Below are 13,626 nucleotides of genomic sequence, written 5' to 3' on the forward strand. Positions count from 1 at the left end.
CTTGTCTGTGGTTGCCCAAGATATGTCTGTCATGGCCAGGGGTGCCGACAGGGGAAGACAAAGGGGCCAGTTGTCCTGGGCCCAGAGAGATGGCGGGGGGGGGCAGCATAATTGGGTCCTCATTAGATTGTGTATATTGGGTAGGGGGCCCTTTCTGATTGCTTTGTCCTGGGCCCAGCGAAATCTGTCAGCGGCCCTGTTCATGGCCACCTTCTTACAGTATTTCTCAATTGCTTTTGTACATTTCTCGAATCTCTCTCGCAATTTGCAAAACATAATATTCATTCTCAAAACAGCTTTAACAAATGGCAAAACACTGTGGATAACCTGCAAAACCGAGTCTCTTGCTCAAAACCCTTAGTTTGTCTTTCAAAACCAAGTTTTTGTGTCAATGAACGTATCAGCGCCAGCAGAATGGTTAGTCATTGTGTCATAGTGTATGGACAAGCTAGTCAAATCAATTTCTCATGTTGTCAATTGAATAGTACACTCTTGAGGATCTTTTCTGAAGTGAATTGTAAATTCGGCTTTATATTACATTGATCAGATAAGATTGAGATAGTTGCATGCATTCAGTGACAAAGCTTTTTGAGTGATATGACAAAAGCAATTGATAATGTACAAAATCACTGAGAATTGTACACAGCCATGGCATGGTGGACGAGAGCATTTGCTATATGCCGAAAACAATGAGAAACTGATTTGACCATGTGCACAGGTAACACCAGGAAGTCACAATTGAACAAAGACTTTTGAGAATCATTATTCTGTTGTGAGAAATGTACAAAACCAATTGAGAAAAACTGTAAGAGTCTCCCTGGAGCTCACCTCCCAGGTATTGCAGACAGCCTAAATACATTCTAGTTTTCTAGTCTGTTCCTTCCCATGCCATATACCCACAGTCATCAGAAGGACTTTTGATGACTGATGAACCATACAGTATATCCTAATTGTTGTTCCATGCTGGCTTATATTTGTAGAATGGAGAGTGTGAAGGATTTGTCTTAACCCATTGACGGCTAAGGCACCTGCAAAAAAGGGTGCTCAATGCCTGAGTCCTTTTTAAGAAAAGCTGCCCTCAGCCTATAAAAAACAAAATATATCAGCCTCTGAAGCACATAGAAACATGCAATAAGTTGTACTTAAGCGCTAAGACGCTTATCTTGCATTAGAATGCTCTTTTGACGTTATTGGATATTATGACATCATTATGACAACATTTCCTGATTTTATTGCCCAAAATATCACCTTAGTGTATTTTCCATCTAACTTGGGTAATGCACATCAATTCTGGTTATTATGTGCATCACACCACTTCAAATGTTCACAAGGCTGTCGGATGCTAATGAAAATTTAAAAAAAATATATATGAAAAGTGATGATGATGAGACTTAGATCAGTGATTTTTTGGTCAGGCGTACCTGGCAACAACAAAAAATGATAAATCTAATCTTTTAGTATCACACTGTAGCCAACTCCATTTTAGGAAAAGTCACAAAGTTTCGTAGTCATAACTTTAGTCATTCAGGAGTTATACGACATCAAAGTTGGTGCGGGCACTTTTAGAAAAAGACCAAACTTTTACATGTTTGAAACAAAGGAAACTTTAGAGAAGTGTCAAATTACCTGGTGTTGGAATCAAACCTGAGTCCCCGGTGCAACAGCATGGTGCATTAGCCAAACCAAGTCACAGCCAACAGTGATTTGTCTTACACGTGAATAATAACCCAACCGTATCTCTTTCATTTCGTGAAGCATTCACAAAAAAAATAACTTTTAATTTTCGTGGTGCATTCACGTTATTGCCCATTTTTCGTGGTTGGGCAATGAAACGCTGCCCATTCATTTGAATTGCCCGACTGCTGCCTAGCGACCCACTAGGGTTAGGGTTAGGTTTAGGGTTAAGTAGGGTTAAGGTTAGGGTTAGGTTTAGGTTTAGGTTTAGGTTTAGGGTTAAGGTTAGGGTTAGGGTTAGGTTTAGGTTTAGGGTCGTATGACACAAAGCAGTCTCACCCCAAGTAGTCAATTTCTGACTACCTTGGACCAGACGGCAATTTTTGACGTCTTGGGTATTCCTTCCACGTCACATTTTGACTATGTGGCCTAACCCTAAACCTATACCTAAACCTAACCTCAATGACGTAATGCTGCCACAAGGGGGTGCCTTTGAGGACATAGTACAAATGTGACGTGGAAGGAATACCCAAGACGTCAAAAATTGCAGTCTTGGGGTGTCAAAAATTGAGTAGTCAAAAATTGACTACTTGGGGTGAGACTGTGTAGCATGACATAAGGCTTAAGTACCAAAAGGGCGTCGAATTAGTGAGTCCCGAGTGTATCAGCAGTGTTCTGTCAGCACCCCCTCCCCGCCCCTGCAGACGCTTGGATAACCATAGCAGCAGTGGGGCAATTCAAATGAATAGGCAGCGTTTCGTTGCCCAACCACGAAAAACGGGCAATAACGTGAATGCACCATGTGAACGCACCAAGTTATATTTTTCGTGAATACTTCACGAAATTACAGAGATAGGGCTCAATAACAAGTGATATCCAATGTAACCTGGTGGACAGATATGGCCGAGTGGTTAAGGAGATAGGCTTACAGTAAAATCAGAAGGTTGCAGGTTCGAATCCCACCCTTCCACTCTGTATCTCACTCCATGGTTGAGGTGCCCTTCAGCAAAGCAACTAACCCCACACTACTTCAGGGAGAGTAACCAATACCATGTACTGTACTTAAAAACATCTGTAAGTCGCTTTGGATAAAAATGTCAGCTAAGCGTAATGTAATGTAGATCATGTAACCTGTACAGAGGTGTGAAAAGTGCTCCTCAATACAATATGTCTGTGGTGACTCATGACAAGGCGTTTGTCAAGGCTGCTGCTGTAGGCGCCAACCTGGAGTTCACACAGTCATTTTATGCAAAACAAGGAGTGACAGACATACTGGAACAGTGACAGACAGGATGGAATAGTGGCAGACAGACAGGCGGCAATATTGACAGACAGGATGGAACAGTGACAGACAGGATAGAACAATGGCAGACAGGCAGGAACAGTGACAGACAGGATGGAACAATGACCTAATGACCTAGCCTACTGTAGCAGCTCCTTGTCTCACAGAGAGAAGTGTAGTGGTACAGTGGTGTATATTCTTTCAGAGTTGTATAAAGTAGAAGTAGTAGGCTAGGCCTAGAGGCCTACTCTTAAAATGTAATTACTATCTAGTAATACTAGTGTTGCAATTATATCTGTAAGAGTACTCCTACTTCTACTTTTTACAACTCTGATATTACTGATCAGTCTTGCGAAGGCAAAAGAAAGACACATTAAGATTGTAATGGATCTGTAAAAACAACTGCCTACATACTGTATGTAAACCTAAAACTAAAGGGAATTAAGAAATTATGTTTTACATGCGCTCACCAGACTTACTGTAAATGGACAATTTGGCCATGGATTTAATGATTTGAAGATGACATCAGTAGAATATAAAATATCTCTGAAAACGCAGTCCAGCCATTCGGGAATAAAATGGCAACCCGCCTTGAGGATGCGATTAAAAGGGGCATGATAATGCATGAGAATCACATGACTTCAGCCTTTCAGAAATACCCTGCTAATGACTGATTTATCCTTGTTCACCATGGTTACAGTTCCACTTTGCCAGTCAAGTCAAGTCAAGTCAAGTCAAGTGTAGGCCTTTATTGTCAGTCGTCAAGGTACATGAGTTCAGAGATAGTTATCTCTAGATCACTTCAGGATGTGTGTAATAGACACAAGATTAAAGGACCGTAATACAGCTAGCCTTACTGTCACCAGACAGACTGTGTGAGCTCACACGAGGCTCTGGAGATCCTTCGGATTTGCCCTGATCCCAAACCAAAATGCCACAGAACCAATCAGGATCGCTGGATTGTCAGAGATATGGTGTAGTCAAATTGTAAACATAGTGGAGAAGGGAATAATAATGGGACAGTTGTTTCAGACAACAATGGCTGCTCACATGACTCACTCATTTGTCAAATCTGTAAGTGGTTAAAAAATGCCAGACAAGTGTTTCCCAATCCCGTGCAAGGATTTTTTTTATAGCAGACCTATACCTATGACTTAGCTCCAGGTCTGTGGTTTGCAACCTTAATTGAACAAACGCCCCCTTGACCTCATCATGAGCCTGCCAATGCCCCCTTAACCATACCTGAGCGAGCCTGATGACGCACTGAGGCGAAACGCGTTGTTCGCTCTAATAAAACGAGCATAAAGTCAAAAAAGTGTGCGGTAGACTTCTTTCTTTTGACGTACTGAACATTCCTGCGTCTACCAGCACCTAGGAGCTGTGCATGGAACTTTGAACTGTTGAATGCCCCCTTAACCATATCATACTCCTTCCAACGCCCTCCTTACTATTAAAACATAAAATAGATGAATACCTCACGATGGCAACTAAGTGCCACCCCCTCTCAACTGTATCCTTCTCAACTCCCCCTTAGGGCACCCCAACGCCCCCTGGGGGGGCTTTTGCGCCCCCGTTGAGAAACACTACTCCAGATGAATGTTTGTGGAACAAGGCGGAACCCATTCATCTGGTGAGTCATGTTAACGTACCTCCACATGAGAAAGGAACAACAGGGGAGTATTTTAGCAAGTGGCCTTGTCATTAGCCTCGTGTCAGATTCATTTGATTAGTGTCAGTATGTTTTTCAGGTGTACAATCATCCATGTGACGGCTGATTCAAAGTAAACAACCTCATGCAGTTACGGATGGTGATCTTTCCTGAATGGATCAAGACACACTACCACCTCTAATGATAAAGTTAATCATGTGGAACACAAATAAACAGAGAAGAAGCAATATATTTTAGTTGAGCACAACATTTCCTCTGTTCAAAAGCAGCAAAAGGAAGTTCATTGGAGTGAGTGATGTGATAGCCTTGTAGTGTGCACTGTTCAGTGGAGGAGCTGGACTATTTGTTGATGAATGTTACTACCATAGTATTACACTACTACGGTATTAGTCTTTAGTACTACTAGCACTGCTATGGTGGATTCCAATATGCGGACTTCCGCCCTCCCTTGCTCACTTTCCTGCTTGTGACCTCATGATGATGTCACTGATGACAGAAAATGAATTCAATATCTTGCAAAAGCACAATTCTAATGTCATTTTCTCATCTGCAATCGGGATGGTGAATGACAAACAGTCCCCCAAAAGTTGTTGTGGCTAGACTGACAGCTGGGAAATGTAATAGTTTTCTCCACGGAGGCGGGGACAGGAGGCAGGGCGAGGCCAGGACGAGAGTCTGCATATTGGAATGCAACTCTAGTCTTTAGTAATACACTCCAGTGACCTTATTTCCTAATCCATCTTAACATCTGCAGGTGTTCTGGAAACCCTATTTTACAACTTTGACATGGCAGAGGGTGTGAAGACTATGAAAAAACTTAAACTTAAAAAAAAACATTCAGTCAGAGAAGTTCATCCAAAGGTCAATCGATTTTTTGTTGCTGTTGTTTTTTGTATTTTATGTATTTTCTTGCTTTTGTAAACAGAATAAAGACGATGCAAAACACATTCTTATTAGGGAGAGAAATCTTACATCTAAAATCTTATATCTAAAATCTTACATCTAAATCTTACATCTTAATCTTATATCTAAGACCTTACATCTAAGATCTTACATCTATAATCTTACATCTAAATCTTATGTCTAAATCTTACATCTAAAATGTGTGCGATTGTGTAGTGCCTTTATGACCTTGACTTAATCACCAGATTAGTCCGCCTGAAGACCAATTAGAACCGTGAGAGCAAGGTTTTGTTTTGTCTTTTTTTTATTCAAGATCATTGAATTAAATAGTGAATGGGCCCTCTTCAACGAGAACAGGGGCCCTTGTGTCAAAGCTTCCATCAAGAATTCTGGAGCTGGGCCACGCAGTTCACTTGCCTCCTTGTCCCCCTGGCTGGACTGGCCGTAGGGCATACAGGTCATTTGCCCGGTGGACTGTTGAGGATTTTGGCCAGGACCTGCGCTCAATGTCATCAGTCCCCATATCACTACAGCAGGTCTCTCTGAAATATCAAATATAGGCCTAAATCATCTAATAGTTCATATTAGATGACTAAAAATGCTGTCTCAGGCTTCATTGTCTCTGTCAATTACCGGTGGACCAGTCGTGGCTGAAAATGCCTGACCCATTTTTATGCCCCCTTCCAGCCTTGTCCTCTTGCCTCCGACTCGTTCCGTTGTCAACTCTGTCTGGTGTTGTGGGAGCCACGCTGGGCTTGGTTGGCCCATCACATCCATTGTTCCGTCATAGCACTGATTTTTTTTTTTTTTTAAACAAGCGCATGGGGGTGGGTGTCGCCCTTAAGAGTGAACCCTGCCGCCTGAGAGGCAAGTTGCTACACACCCCTGGCCAATGACATCACGTCGTGAGTCACTGTTGGAGGAAACAAAGCAGCCGTGATTCTGTTACCATCCTCTGTCTGCGCAAAAGACAGATTTATGAGAAGCGAGGCGTGCTTACGCGTGTGCGTGCGTGCATCTGCCTATCTGTGAGGAGTTAAGGACACATACTTCAGTCCACTGACTGAAGACACGTAGGCCCGTTTCAAGGTATTTGGGTGCCCTAGGCAAAGACAGACTTTTTGGCCCTTCTCCTCTTTCACGACTAATGGGAACGGTTCCCCTCGAGAGAGAGATTTTGTGTTCAGTATCATAATTGCACTTTTTGGTCATTGAATTTTGGGAGGTTTTGCCTCACTCACAAAGTTGTCTTTGCTCTCATTTGAAGTATATAACCGGTCCTTACCATGGGGCCCCCTTTTCACATGGGGGCCCTAGGCATTTGCCTAGTTTGCCTGCCTGCTTTTGACAGGCCTGGACACACAGAGCAGACTGACTCAATCCTTGTTTTTCTGAAAGACAGGTTTTACCAAGTGGGTTCATCATGCCACTCCTTACCTGCAGAGCGTCTGAAGATTCATTGTTTGTTTCTTGTCTGTATCTACGAAGTGAAGGTAAACAGAATATATAACAAAGAAACACTGAATGCCAATCTAAGCTCAAGTTATTACCAGCAACTCAATGTACAGTATGAGTTTAGTGGCCCTGTAAGCCGTCAGAGGCGCCGGCCTGCAAACGGCAGTGCGCACCAAGCGTACCTTGACGAGAGAGAGATTTTTTTGTAATAATAATCTATTTAAAGCACCTTTCAAAACACTCAAGGACACTGAACAGAGATTACGCCTATTGTGTTCCTAAGCTATTGGCAGTAGGATGATTGAATGAGACTTATGAATAAAATGTACATTTACTCAAATGTACTCTTATTCAGCTTTAATATAGTGCCTATTGTGTCTCCTATGAATGCTGTGGCTCTTGCGGGGGTGGGGGTGGGGGTCCGTTCCCTACTGTTCAAGTCTGCAGACGCCAGTAGGAGTAAGACCTAGGAACAAAATGTACTTTCACTCAATTGATAATCTTGTGAACATAGTGCCTCCAACTGTTGATGATGTTTGCCATTGTGATGTCTTTGTTCATGACCCTGATACTTGAAGAAGAAAGAATGACGTACTTGCCTAGTAGCATCCTACATCATTGTTGTATCCATACCGAAACTGAAGCACGGGACACAGGATGAAACACTATAGTGAGCTGCAAGAAGCTCTTAATGGGCGAACGAGCGCTCCTGAATGTTCTTGGAGCCTACTGAAAGGGGTGTGAGTTTCCATTGCCCCAAGGGCAGGACACTCACACAGCAGAGCTATTCTGTCCAGCCTTGAGTAGCAGGGAAAATTAGCAATGAACACTCGGGAGGCCATGAAGTAGCCATCTGCGTGAGAGCCAGGTTAGCCCCGAAGTAGGCCTACTGTAAAACAGTGTTTCTCAACCTTTTTTATGCAAGGCGACCTTTCATTTCATGAAAAATCTCCAGGCACCCCAAACCAACATGGCATCGCATCCGATACCACACAAGCTTAGAAAAGTAACAGATTTGGAGACGTTCGAAGTTGCAGCTTTATCTCAGACAGGCTATATGTAGGCCATACTGGGGTGTCCTAAATTTACTTTATTGTGCGTAAATGGTAGCTGATAGATTCCACTTACTAAGCATTAATTTACTAATTTAGACTAATATGTATTATATTGCATAATTTATTCATATATTTTGGTCAATTTCACATACTTTCAGCCACGTTTCCGCGACACCCCTGAGGGGGGCGTGCGGCACCCCGGTTGAGAAACACAGCTGTAAAACAATGGAAGAGAGAAAAACAAAACCTGAGCTCTCGCTGGGTATAGGTGTGACTGTGAGGGCTCTGTCGCTTAATTACTGTGACTCGCTGAAAGAACTGTGAGACAAAAAAGAACACTTTGTAGATCTGAGAAGGTCCTTCATCTTTGTGAAATGATGATGCTTTGGAAGTTTTAAGTGAAATCATGCAGAGTTTTGAAAATGCTAGTTACGTGGTCCTTTCAACATCGCGGTGCATTGCTAAAACCATTCATTTTACACAAACACTCACAGACTAGGATAGACTGGAATAGGCTTTGCTGTCATATGCAAGATATGCAAGTTATTTACTCATTACATATCATATGCCAAGCAGCAGACACAAATAATGTCTCATAAAATGTGCCATCCATAACATACATAATAAACATAAAGCAAACATTTTGCACACATAGTCTTTATTAAACACATAACACATATATATAGTTTAAAGGGAAACATCAATCTGAGATTGATTAGAGAAAAGACTAGCGGAAGAATATGTATTCTTGGTCCAGGCACTTCAGTTGATTAATGTGGTAAAACTTTATTATATGGGCAAATGCATAAAAAAAAACACCAACGCGTATCGGCCCTGCAGCCTTCATCAGGGTGTGTGAGAGAAGCAATCTAATTCTCTCACACACCCTGATGAAGGGCCGATGCGCGTAGGTGTTTTTTAATGCATTTGCCCAGATAATAAAGTTTGGGTTTTTTACCACATTAATCAACTGAAGTGCCTGGACCAAGGATATTTTTCTTCCAGTCTTTTTTTTATTATTATTGCACCCCTTCCAAAAGCACCAGTTGGTTTTGAGGGATAGTAGCGCTCTACCAACTCGTCTGCTGATCAATCTGAGATTGTTGAAAATCATTTCTGTGTAATGCAGATAAACTGAACCCTGATGAAGCTTGGCTATTAAAAAGAAAAAAATGATTTAAGTGTGTATTTTTCAGTTAAAATATTCTTTCACGTGTACAGTAATGCAGATAAAGAAAGACATCACATGGCACTGTGGAAGTCATATTTCATTTTTTAAAAGCCTTATCTTATCTTTGATGTTTAATTGAGCCTGTCATGTCTCAGCAGGCTACTGTCCATTTTGTCCATTTCATAGTTCAGGTCATATTTTGTTCATCAGGCAGAAAATAGTCTGCATTCCGTTCACGTTTGCCCAAATTATGAACTTCATTGAACTAGTTCAGGTACCACACTGCATGCTGCAATCTCGAACAAGAAGAAGACCACAGGCACCCATTGACCAGGAGAAAACACGATCGATACATCTGAAGACCGCTCTGATTGTCATGCTGATGATGCCATTGTGTCAACACTCGGCTGCGGACGGGCAGCTATAACCTCCTCCTCTCCACCACAGACGCAATACGAGCTCATCTGATGAGGAGGGCCAGAGGCGGACTTTTTATTAGGCAAACCCGGGCAATTGTCTAGGGCCCCCACCAAATCTGCCCTCCATAGGGGCCCCCAAACGTCACACCAGTTGCGATAAACACACAAAAAAGGGGCCTGATGTTAATCAGTCTGTCACTTATCTAAATATATACTAGATATATACAAGACAAGACACTAAAATAGCACCCCAGCTCCTACCATGCCAATTGGTGATTTGTTTAAAAAGGACTTTTAAGGGCCCCATGTTTATAATTTGCCTAGGGCCCCAAAATGGTTAGCTCCGGCCCTGATGAGAGCACCAGTGTTATATAGGAGCACCAAGGGGCCTTTCACACCACCAGCCGCGCGGACGCTGCTTGGCTTTGTGTCAACAACACAGCACATGACCTGAATGAAGTTCCGGCTATTGGGATGCTCCTTGACAAACAAAACAAAAAAATAATCCAACACCAGACTGTGAGTCTCACCTTTAATGACTCCAGCGACGTGAGCATACATTTGCATTCTGTTATGTGGAGGATAATATGACTCAGAATCTAAGGACCCTAATTTACATTCCTATATAATTTCTTTTCTTTCTAATTTAGATACTTCACTAAATGAGTGGAATTGAATTTTCCTTTCTTGTAATCTGCATTATACTTAACTAATGGAGTGCAATTAAATGACATTTTGTGCCACCAAGGTAGCTTATATAAATGGATATGAATGGATACAGATATAAATGGATGGAAGAGCTGTGCATACCATGTCTAATGCAGGCAGGTGTTCTAATGATCATTCATCCAAGCTATGGTTCGGCCTACTTTTTTTATCCACGTCTTTATATAGTGCTGGTTCTTCAACTTTTTTTTCCTTAAAGCCCCTCCTTACCTGTGCTTTTTGATTATCCAAGTAGGTCTACAGCACGGCGCGGCTCGAGAACCAGCCCTCGTTTTTTCGGCTGGTTGATTCGAGCTAAGCGGGTAGTCGGGTACTCTTGCTGCCTACTACTCAGAATGCTGTGCGTCAGCTCAACCCGCAATGGGGCACCTAAGTCACACCCTCTACTTCCTGGTTCATGGGGCAGAGAGAGAGTCAAAAAATGATTACTGGGCTTGAAAATGAGTGATTTTTGGATTTGTGGTGCATAGGTGGAGGTCCAAGGTTTGGATTGGTGTCAAAAAATCACTCATTTTCAAGCCCAGTAATTATTTTTTGACTCCCCCTGCCCCATGAACCAGGAAGTAGAGGGCGTGACTTAGGTGCCCCATGGTGAAGCAAAAAACAATCATGGTAGCCACCCGATGAACTACCTTAGACTTCTCTTCAGTTATTCTCTTGACTTCATTACTTTGATATTAAAATTGCAGCTAAAAATCAACATTGTAGTATTCAAATATGATGCCCATCAAACTATTTACAGCCTAGTTTGATAGACCAGATATCTGTCGGCCAAATGCTAGTCAACTAGTCTATGTAAAGTAATGCTACGTGACAGCGCCAAAAATGTTACTCCAAACATACTGCCCTACAAAGGCAAAGTGCAGCAACTACGCCAACATTGAAACTGAGAAAAGGCCTTCAAAATGTTGGTTTTAGGTTGGATATTGTAGTAACTGCAAATTTGACATGGCAATATCTTTAAAACAGGGCACATTTGGACAAAAGGGCTTTGGCACAAAACAAAGGAGGTAATGAAGACAATTTTCAGTCTAAACTCAATTTTGACAAAATATTAAGTTACTGCACTTAGCCTTTGTATGGCAGCATACTCCAGGTAACATGGTTTGTAATGGAAACACAAACCAAGGTGGCTGCACCACCACTCAGCTCGACAAGACACAGCACAACACAGCCGGTTTGTAGGTGGAAAAGTGCCTGTAATGTACAGTACCTCCCTCCCCTTGTCGACTGACATCTGAAGTGCATTTATCGCCTACTGTTTCTAAGTGATCCGCCAATTCTGAAAGCTATCAACAGTGAGACAAATTACAGCATTCACACAGATCATGTAGCTATGGTTCCTCCGAGGCATTAATTAGTCTAGCTGACTGGCATAAGTATCGGATTTGAGGTTGATGTTTCTCACGAGAAATGCAATCATGCATGTACATACTGTAGGCTATAACAGTTTGTCAAACATGCATAAAAAATCAGATAAAATGAACGATATAACTGAAACAGTTTGTTACTACCATGTATCCTTCAAATAAAGACCACATACAGGCACAGTATTCACCTTGAAATATAGCATACACATTCTCTGTTAGTTTCTGTGGTCATTGCACAAGCACAACAGATATTCAGCTTGCTTTTTATGGAAGATCGCATACGAATGTTGAGACATTTCTTCAAGGTCTAGCCATACATTATGGTGACGAATAAAGCAACATCTTTATTGAAGTGTGCTTTAATGCTGACTCCTCAGAGTGCGATATGTGTATAGGTGCGCCCATAAACACAGATGATTCATACACGGTGAAGAAATACCAACACTTCAAAGATAAGTCAAAGTGGTGGCTAAAGACTATCATTACACTAAAATGTAGCCTATAACATATAACAGTTTGTCAAACATGCATAAAACAATCTGATACAATTAATTATATAACTGAAACAGTTCGTTACTACTGCCTTCAAATATTAATTAAGACCTATGGTCCTTGCACAACAGATATTCAGCTTGTTTTTTTATGGAAGATCGCATACGAATGTTGAGACATTTCTTCAAGGTCTAGCCATACATTATGATGACGAATAAAGAAACATCTTTATTGAAGTGTGCTTTAATGCTGACTCCTCAGAGTGCGATACGTGTAGATGTAGAGAGCTTCATACACGGTGAATAAATACCAACGCTTCAAAGATAAGTCAAAGTGATGGCTAAAGACTATTATTACACTAAAATGTAGCCTATAACATATAACAGCTTGTCAAACATGCATAAAACATGCATAAAATGAATTATATAACTGAAATATTTTTTTTACTACCGTGTAGCCTTCAAATATTAATAAAGACCACATATTCACCTTGCAAGATGCCTACACATTCTCTGTTAGTTTCTGTGGTCCTTGCACAACAGATATTCAGCTTGCTTTTTATGGAAGATCGCATATGAATGCTGAGACATTTCTTCAAGGTCTTGGGCCGTACATTATGGTGACGAATAAAGCAACATCTTTATTGAAGTGTGTTGCAATGCTGACTCCTCAGAGTGCTACAGTATATGTGTAGGCGCGCCCATAAACACACACGATGACGGATGACGCTCTTCCTCCCGAGCTTCATCCGCGCTGAATAAATACACTTCAACACTTCAAAGATAAGTCAAAGTGATGGCTAAAGACTATCATTAGGCCTACACTGCAATGTGTTGTTTCCTGGTTGCCTCCTAAGGGCACTCAGCAAACAGCTTAAAGGTGGGGTTGCAGGTTAACCATTTTTAGACAATGTACTATTATGACATCACGTTGGGGGTTCCGCAGGCTCATAGGAGTCTATGTAGAACCTTAGAATCCTGGGGGAGTTACCCCAACGTGATGTCATACCTGAGACCCCACCTTTAAGTGCAGATATGGATTGGTACCAGGGAACCCGACAGGGGGGAACAAAGGGGCATGGGTGCTGCGGGGGTGGGGGGGGTGGGGGAAGATGTTACAGATTATAAGGGCCCAAGCACTGACAGGGGCCCCTGGAAAGATGATGATGGCAAAATTTGTCATTTTGGGGCCCCAAAATTTGAATCTTTTATGGGGTCCAATATGTTTAGCGACGCCAGTTGTCCCGGGTCAGTTGTCCCTGGCCCAGGGAGACAGGGGCCCCAAAATTGAGTTTACATTACATTGTATGTATTGGATGGGGCTGGGGGGGCCCTTTCAGGTGACTTTGTCCCGGGCCCAGCAAAAGCTGTCAGCGGCCCTGATTGGTGCTATGGCGCTCGCATGTTTGAT

The sequence above is a fragment of the Engraulis encrasicolus genome, chromosome 24 (assembly GCF_034702125.1).
Source record: "Engraulis encrasicolus isolate BLACKSEA-1 chromosome 24, IST_EnEncr_1.0, whole genome shotgun sequence".
Classification (NCBI taxonomy): domain Eukaryota; kingdom Metazoa; phylum Chordata; class Actinopteri; order Clupeiformes; family Engraulidae; genus Engraulis; species Engraulis encrasicolus.